The 9,575-nt window shown below is 42.6% G+C and overlaps 1 non-coding gene across 1 annotated transcript; it reads right to left on the reverse strand.

The window, feature by feature from the left end:
- Nucleotides 1-2,081: 2,081 nt before the first annotated feature.
- LOC125349849 lies at nucleotides 2,082-2,193 on the reverse strand. The gene has a single exon (XR_007210645.1). It is a non-coding gene; the product is annotated as a U6 spliceosomal RNA (small nuclear RNA).
- Between the last annotated feature and the right edge of the window lie 7,382 nt (nucleotides 2,194-9,575).

The raw sequence follows: 9,575 nt of genomic DNA on the forward strand, positions 1-9,575 counted from the left end.
AGAAATGAAGAAGAAATAGTTTTTTCTGGGCATCAGTGGCTCATGCCTGTAATCTGAGCAACTCAGGAGGCTGAGATCTGAGGATCATGGTTCAAAGCCAGCCTGGGCAGGAAAGTCCCTGAGACTCTTTATCTCCAATTAACCACCTGAAAACTGGAAGTGGTGCTGTGGCTCAAGTGGTAGAGGGGTAGCCTTGAGCTGAAGAGCTCAGGGACAGCATCCAGGCCCTGAATTAAGCCTCACAACTGGCACAAAAAAGTATGCACTGCTGCCTGCCAGATGCTACTTGGTATTGCCTGTAATCCCAGCTATACCAGAGGCTGAAATCTGAGGACTGTGGTTCAAAGCCAGCCAGGACAACAACAACAACAACAACAACAAAAGTCCATGAGACTCTATCTCTAATGATTCACTATAGCTTGAAGTTGAGCTGTGGCTCAAGGTGAAGAGCACTATCATTGAGAAGAAGAAAAAAAGCTCAGGATTGCACTTAAGTTGTTGGTTCAAGCCCAACGACCATCACCAAAACAAAACAAAAAAAGCACTCACTGCACAAATCACCTCCACATTCCCAGCGGTGTCCTGGCCTTAGGAAAAAGACAACCCATTGGACTCTAGAGTTAAATAATACCCAAGCTACAAGAGTAGTCCAATCCATTGACTGGAATTAGGATATATAGAAATAGCATTTCTCAATGACTCAATTCTATACATTACTGGAATTTTGGTTGGTCAGAAAAAGTCTAATAAATTCACAAAACATCTCTAACTTTTCTCAGACCCCTCAGTCTGTGTGCACTGAGAGCTGTGGTCCTGGATTCAGGAAATCCCCTCAGGAGGGAAAGGAATCCTGTTGCTTTGATTGCACTCCTTGCTCAGAGAATGAGAATTCTAATGGGACAGGTGAGTCTCTGATGGATGAGGAAATGCCCCACCTCTCCTTACTGTTTCCCAACCTGTCCAATATGATGAAAAAGTCTGAAACAGTGCTACAATGACAGAGCCTTTTTTCCCTCCATGGAGAGTTTAGTACTTACAGTTGGTCACATGGGTCCTTGTAACACCTCGCCCAAGCCAGGAGCTGGTGGCACACACCTGTAATCCCTACTACTCAGGAGGCTGAGATCTGAGGACCAGGATTCCAGCCAAACCAGAGAAGGAAAGTCTGTGACATTCTTTTTTGTTTTTGCCAGTCCTGGGGCTTGGACTCAGGGCCTGAGCACTGTCCCTGGCTTCTTTTTGCTCAATGGTAGCACTCTACCACTTGAGCCACAGCGCCACTTCTGGCCTTTTCTATATATGTGGTACTGAGGAATTGAACCTAGGGCTTCATGTATATGAGGGGCAAGCACTCTTGCCACTAGCCCATATTCCTAGCCCAGTCTGTGACATTCTTTTTATTTTTATTTTTACATTTTTTGCCAATATAGTTTTTAAAATAATAATTACTTATTTATTGTCAAAGTGATGTACAGAGGGGTTACTGTTTCATATGTAAGGAAATGGGTACACTTCTTGTACTATTTGTTACCTCCTCCCTCACTCCCCCTGCCCCTCCCCCTTCCCCTTTCGCCCCATGAGTTGTTCAGTTGGTTTACACCAAATGGTTTTGCAAGTATTGCTTTTGGAGTCTTTTGTCTTTTTATCCTTTGTCTCTCGATTTTGATATTCCCTTTCACTTCTCTAGTTCTAATACCAGTATATACAGTATCCAGGGTACTCAGATGAGATACAGTGATAGCACAGGTACAACCACAGGAAGGGGATACCAGAGGATCATCAACAAAAGAAGCTAGTTTCACATGGCATGTTGAAAGTAATTACAACAGTGATATAACAGTCGTTTCCATAACATGGAGTTCATTTCACTTAGCATCATCTTATGCATTCATAAGGGCATAGTGATTGGGCTCTTGTGATCCTCTGCTGTGACTAGCCTAAACCTGGAGACCATAGAGTCCATGCTTCTTTGGGTCTGGCTCACTTCACTTAGTATAATTTTTTCCAAGTCCTTCCATTGCATTACGAATGGGGCAATGTTATTCTTTCTGATAGAGACATAAAATTTCATTGTGTATATAAAAAGTATGGAACGCTTCACGAATTTGCATGTCATCCTTGAGCAGGGGCCATACTAATCTTCTCTGTACCTTTCCAAGTTTAGTGTATGTGCTGTACACTAAAAGTGAGCACTGTGAGCATGAAGTGAGCACTGTGACATTCTTATCTCAGTAAATCATCAAGTGGTAGAGCACCAGCCTTGAGTATAAAGAGCTCTGAGACAGCACCTAGGCATTGAGCATAAGCCCAGAATTGGGACAAAAAGAAAAGGAAGGTAGGGAGGGAGAGAGGGAGGGAAGGAGGGAGGGAGGGAGGAAAGAAGGGAGGGAAGAAGGAAGGGAAGGAGGGAGAAAGGAAGGGAGGAAGGAAGAAAGAAAGAGAAAAAGAAGGAAAGAAAGGAAAAGACAGAAAAAGAATGCAATCTATGGGCATTAAACGTGTGATTCTGTTTTCAAGTTTATTATCAGCATTAGTTTATGAAGAAAAATCCCACCAATTGTACATTAAAATTTTATCATGGAACTAGACACAAATTATAGTTACTGACCAAACCTCTCACCTCCTTAGCTGCATTTAGGCCTTGCTCAGAACACTGATCTGTCAGGATTTTACTTTCTTGGTGCCTGGCACTGTTCTCCACCCACAGCAAGTGCTTAGAAGGATTGCCCTTGTTCAACAGATGGTTGGCTTGCTGTGCAGAATGCTCTCAAGCTTCCACGTGGACTTTACTGCCTGCTCTCTGCGATTCGACAGGTACATAGGAGAGACGACACAGAAGAGCATGGACTCAAGCCTGTGACTCAGGATTGCAAGTAATAAATGCTCAAAGGAGTAAGCTGGCAGGATGAGAGGAGACAATAGGGTTATTGATCATCTTCATGTCCCCACAAACTATCTAGCTACCTCCTACATAACACGTGTGTAATTTCTTTCTCAGAAAGAGTGTGGTTTTTTGCTGATATCACAGACTAGAACATAGAGAAGTTTAATTTTATGATGGAAGTATATATCTTACAAGTGACCCGATAAATGAAGTAAATGATATCTTACAATTCACATAGAACTGTATAATTCTTTTTTTTTTGGTGTGGAAAACAACAAAAGAACATAATTTGGCTAATCTACCCATATGAGACACTTTTCAGGAACAGGCTGGTGACAAACACAAACACTGAGCAAAGACTAATGGTGATCCTCCCTCCTGACCAGACATGGAGCAGTGTGTGAGGTGTCCAGATCATCAGTACCCCAACATCGAGAGAAACCACTGCCTGCTGAAAGCTGAGGGCTTCCTGGCTTATGAAGACCCCTTGGGGATGGCTCTGGCCTGCACAGCTCTCTGCTTCTCTGCACTCACAGCTGCTGTTCTTAGGGTTTTTGTCAAGCACCAAAACACCCTCATTGTCAAGGCCAATAACAGGGCCCTCAGCTACATCCTGCTCATCTTCCTCACCTGCTGCTTCCTCTGCCCCTTGCTCTTCCTTGGCTGTCCCCACACAGCCACCTGCATCCTGCAGCAGACCACATTCGCAGTGGTCTTCACTGTCGCTGTCTCCACTGATGGCCAAGACCATCACTGTGGTTCTTCCCTTCACAGTCACGGCTCCAGGGAGAAGAATGAGGCAGTTGCTGGTTTCTGGGGCACCTAACCTCATCATCCCCATCTGCACCCTCATCCAGGGGACTCTCTGTGGCCTCTGGCTGGGAACCTCTCCTCCCTTTGTGGACACAGATGCACACTCTGAATATGGCCACATTCTCATCCTGTGCAACATGGGTTCCCTCACCGCCGCCTTCTGTGTCCTGGGATACCTGGGCACCCTGGCCCTGGCCAACTTCACTGTGGCTTTCCTGGCCAGGAACCTGCCTGACACCTTCAATAAGGCCAAGTTCCTGACCTTCAGCATGCTGGTGTTCTGCAGTGTCTGGCTCAGCTTCCTGCCTGTCTACCACAGTGCCAAGGGGAAGGTCATGGTGGCCATGGAGGTCTTTTCCATCTTGGCCTCCAGTGCCGGCCTGTTGGGCTGCATCTTTTCACCAAAGTGCTACATCATCTTGTTTAGGCCAGACAGAAATTCTCTGCCAGGATTCAGGGAGAGATCACATTCTGGGAGAAATAAGGAATCCAACACTAAAAGTGGTAGAATTTAGTACCTTCTTTTCAGTTAAAACACTCATGTCAGTGGCTTGTGTCTAGGATCAAAGACAGAAGAACCATGGTGGATTACTGCATGGATGTAGTTCTAGGAAAAACTAAGTCTTCCTACTTTTCTATCCACATTGACATATGTCTAACAGAAATCTAAAAAGTATACTGTAAAGATTCCTGGGCACTCAAGTGTATCACACAATTTTCACATGAGTTGAGATATGTAATTTGTCTTTGTGACTAAAGCATGAGAGTAGAGAGAGCAATGTGTGGTATTATAAAAAATGAATCATACAAGTGCCCACAAATTTCAGTCGCCAAAAGAAAAGGGAATTGTAAAGATATTGAAAGGTAATTCAAAAGTCTAGTTAAGTAATGATATAGCATTCTGAAGAAGACTTGATTAAAAACTAATGTTTGAAAAGAATTTATTTTCAGGCCTAATGAGAAAATCATCAATAAGGTTTAGAAATTCCATAAATAAACAGGTATTAGGGGGCAAAGGGAGAAATAGCATATACATATTTCTTGGCAGAAATTTATTATGGATTCTCTCAATGCAGACAAATGTAATAAACAAGATACTATGGTCATGTGTAGAATTAAGTATTGTATGTGGAATAAGTAGACAAAGAAATAATAAGAAAATAAGAATAAGAAAAAGAGACTGCTATTATTATTACATGAAAAAGGGAACTGCAAATAGTGCAATAAAAAACCACCTTGTTTCTGTTTCTTGGAGTCCATTTCATTAAGCATCATTTTATATGGTCATTTGCACATAACTATTGAGCCTTTGTGATCCTCTCCTAAGAATAACCTCTTTTGGTCTCACTGCGTGAATCCTGGTGAGTCCTGGTTCTTGCTCACTGCTGAGGGGCAGGGCTGCCTCCCCTGGGCGGGTCTTTTGTTTGGGTGACAGATTTTAATTGTGACTATAATAGCCATGTCTGCAATTATGTTTCTCCTACCAATATGTCATACTTCAGATGTGTTTCCTGTTTAGGAGTGTGAAATACTATGTAATTAGCAGAAAAGTAACAAAAGCATAAATGTACACATGGAGAGCTTACTTTTGTTTTGGCTTATTCTTTTCTTACATTTTGGTTAGATATTTTGGCAGATAATTTTTTCCTTCTAAGGAAACATATTAAACAGAGTTATGGCTTGCTATATGGCAAACTATGTGCTTTTTAATTTTTATTTTATTTATTGTTTATTTGGTGCCAGTTCTGCAACTTGAGCTTAGAGCCTGGGCATTGTACCTGAGCTTCTTTTGCTCTACCATGAGCCGCAACTCCACTTCTGGCTTTTTTGGTCGTTTATTTTTGAAGTTGAGATAACACTCTCACAGACTTTCCTGCACAGGCTGGCTTCTAACTGCAGCCCTCAAATCTCAGCCTCCTGAGTATCTAGGATTACAATTGTGAGCCACTAGCATTGGCTTTTTTTTTTTAATGTTTGTTATCTTTCTAAAATTATCTTTAGGTAGCAATACAAAGGAATTGCCATTAAACAAAGCCATTTATGAATAATTGCATCTTGAACAATGCCACCCCTTTCAACATTGTCACCCATCCCTCCTAACCCACTTTTTCCTTCTCTTTCCTTGATTTTATAGGTTGTACATTGCATTTTTAACCACATTCCCCCTCTCTTCTCCTCATTGGTCCACTTTCTTCCCTTGACCCCACTCCACATTTGTGTACCTGCATCCTGGTGTTTTATTTTGTTGAACTAAGGAATTCTCCCTTGAAGCTCTCATATTTCAGTTAATACACTTGCATAGCACCCAGTCTATTTACTTATTTGCTTTTTAAAACAATGTCTTCAGATGTATGTAAATAAGATGAAGCAAGCCTATTTTATTTGTTTGGTTTGTTTTTGTTGCCAGTCCTTGGGTGTGGACTCAGGGCCTGAGCACTGTCCCTGGCTTCTTTTTGCTCAAGGCTAGCACTCTACCTCTTGAGCCACAGCACCACTTCTGGCTTTTTTCTATATATGTGGTGCTGAGGAATCGAACCCAGGGCTTCATGTATACGCGGCAAGCACTGTAAAGTGCCTATTTTAAAAGCAAAAGGAAAGAACCGGTGTCAAGGCAGTGTGTCTGCCCTGTATTGGTGGGCATCATGCCCTCCCCAGCCAAGGCTGCTGCCAGGGGCAGTGTCCTGCCCCCAGACTCAAGGAAAGTCATGAGCTTGTAGCTAGGACCCAAGGAAGTTTATAGCCCAATTCTTACTTTGTGAGAACATGAAACAATGTGAGAAATCCTTTTCTGTCCTTGGAAATATAAGACAGTGGCATGAATGAAACTGAGGGTTTCTTATCACTCAAAATATATTGGGCACAAAACACTTGAGAAGGTCACTATGACCCTAGGAGCTCACAGATGTTTCAGAGTGATGAAAAATACTCTAAATTTCTCATTTGCTTGGGGGCTAATGCTGCTGTATGTCTTCCCAAAATTGTTTAATGTACAATGGAAAATGTATGTATAAAGTGCAAGATGGGCTTTACTTGGTAATGACGCACTGACACAGGCTCCGGTACCACACAATGCAAGAGAAACGGTGGTTCACGAGCTCTAGCTTTGCTGTAGTTTTCTGCCCAACTGTTCTCTCAAACCAGAACTGTTCTAAACGTGGAGTCTGCTTGTTTTGAGGAAAAGATGATTCCTATTCTGGCAGCCATTGGTCTCTGATCATGACTCAAATTTCAGATTTAGCTAAAGAAACAGAGGCTGTTGAGTTAAAATAAACAGAGCTTCCAAACTTCTCCACCAACAAATGAGTCATCAGTACTTCCATTTTACTTTTTATTTTGGCTATATAAGGTGATGCTACAGCGTTTTATCTCTTGGTTTTAATTAACTAAATCTTAATGACTATGATTTTTGAACATGGATCCTGACTGGGACACTGAAAAATGAATCAAACACAGATAGGACGTTATAATTGCCTAGCAGGGTCTCCCTTCAACAACAACTCTGCCAACTTACTTCCTGCTACATGAAAGTCCCAGAGTTACACTTGGAAAACACATATTTCTCCACTAGGTGTGTGTGTGTGTGTGTGTGTGTGTGTGTGTGTGTGTGTATGTGTGTGTGTATCCTGGTCTTGAACTCAGGACCTGGGCATTGTCCCTGCAATTCTTCATTCAAGACTGGTGCTCTACCACTTGAGCCACACCTCCAGCTTTTTGCTCATTAATTGGAGATAAGAGTCTCACAGACTTTCCTGCCTGGTCTGGCTTTTAACCACAGTCCTCAGATCTCAGATTCCTGCATAGCTAGGATTACAAGTGTGAGTCACCAGTTCCTAGTGCATTATTTTACATAAAACACTTGTAAGATAAATATGCTTAGAACAATGCCTGTACGAAGACTTAATTTTTTTTAAAGACATAAACTGGGAGCAAGGGGAGGGGATGACATTGTTTAGAAAGAAATATACTCATTACCTGACTTATGAACCGGTAATTCCTCTGCATACCATCTTTATAACAACATTTTTTAAAAGGAAAAGAAAAAAGACAACTCTACCTCTTATAATTGCCCCAAATTTAATCATGTGAGCTCCACATGGCAGTTCTTAACGAGTGCACTAAGTATGGATTCCTGAATTGTTTGGGGACAAGGCATCAGGAAGCTCAACAAAGTGGCGCCTATGACTTTGTAATGAGAACAACATAGCCTCCCTCTTGTTAAAGAGAGGTGTTGGTAGTTTTCTGAGGATTCCAGAGGCTGTGCCTTTGACGTGAGTCAAGAATATGGAAGTGTAAGGGACCTGGCTACTTCCAGTAATTTATTGTTAAGCTCGGGAGGAAATGGCATTGGGGTGGGAAAAGGTGTTTAGAGGGAAGTTCTCTCTGGACGTCAGAATCGTAGAATGTAGAAGGGCTAATGAAGATCTGTCTTCTGGCTTCTAAGCTGATCTCTTGGGAACTGAAAATCTGCAGGAGAAAATGGCTGATGTCCCAAAACAGCACCCCACAGGGAACAAGGTGCCCAGGGTGTAAAGTAACAGACACATCTGTGTAATGAGCAGGTCTAAGAGGGCTTTCGATACAGCCCCTGTTCATATACATCTCTGGTCTATTGTCCTTCACTTCACAATAGTTCATCTTGGGCTGATCAGAACAAGGACTTTTGTCTTGGGAGTCCTAAGTCCAGCTCAGAGACCAATGCTTTACCTGTTTCTGGTTGGAGAACACAATTTAGTCCTTTATCTTCAACCTTCAAGGGACAAATTCAGACTCACACAAAGCGTTTTCTGTTGGAGACCCCCAATCCGGTGAGTCAGAGTTCAGCAGGTCCTGCAGGAAAGACAACCAGGTATGTGTGCCCGAGTTCACCTCAGAGCCAAGCCGGCCCAGGAGCCCTCACCTGAGAAGGAGTCATTTGCAAAGCAGTTTGTACACTTGACTAATGAATTCATTAACAAAACATTTTAATTTATGAAGTTAAAAATGGCAGTGTCAATTGTGTGAGTGTGTGTGTGTGTGCACGCGCGCACGCACATGTGTACTGTGCATTGCTAATCTTGGGGTTTGAACTCAGGGCCTGAGTGTTTCCCCTTAGTTTTTCCTACTTATCTTTGCTGATCCTGGGGCTTAAACACAGGGCCTGGGTATTGTCTTTGGGCCTCTCTTTCTCAAAGCTAGCACTCTACCACTTGAGCCACAGCACTACTTCCAGCTTTTTCTGAGTGGTTTATTAAAGATAAGGGTCTCATAGACATTCCTACCCTGTCTGGCTTCTAACCACAGTCCTCATAGCTCAGCCACCCAAGTACCTGAGAGTACAGGCATGTTCCACCAGCTCCTGCTCTTTAGTTTCTTTTGCTCAAGGCTGGCACTCTACCCCTTGAGTCACACCTCCATTTCTGGCTTTTTATTGGTCAATTGGAGATAAAAGTTGCATGGACTCTGCTGCCCAGATTGGCTTCGAACTATAATCCTCAGATCTCAGCTTTCTGAGCAACTGGAATTGCAGGAATGACACATGGCACCCAAACACACAGACACACACACACACACACACACACACACACACAGACACACACACACACTTTATACAAAATGCATTCAAAGCTTCCTCTGCACAAACACTCTTATTTGGTTTGTTTCCACTTTGTCTTCTCTGTAGTTCCTTAGGGAAGTTCCTCCTTCCAACGAGGTCATGTTTAATCACTTCAATCACTGCATAACGTTGGCTGCTATGGCTTCCTGCTTATAAGCTAGATGGTCTTGTGCATTTGCCTGATTAAATTGTTAATGATATTATCCATTTTCAATGGCTTGGCAGATAGTATGTGGAGATTGTTTATTTAAAGACAGGTTCTCAGAAAGGTTTGTTTTTGTGACT

The sequence above is a fragment of the Perognathus longimembris genome, chromosome 3 (genome assembly GCF_023159225.1).
Source record: "Perognathus longimembris pacificus isolate PPM17 chromosome 3, ASM2315922v1, whole genome shotgun sequence".
NCBI lineage: Eukaryota > Metazoa > Chordata > Mammalia > Rodentia > Heteromyidae > Perognathus > Perognathus longimembris.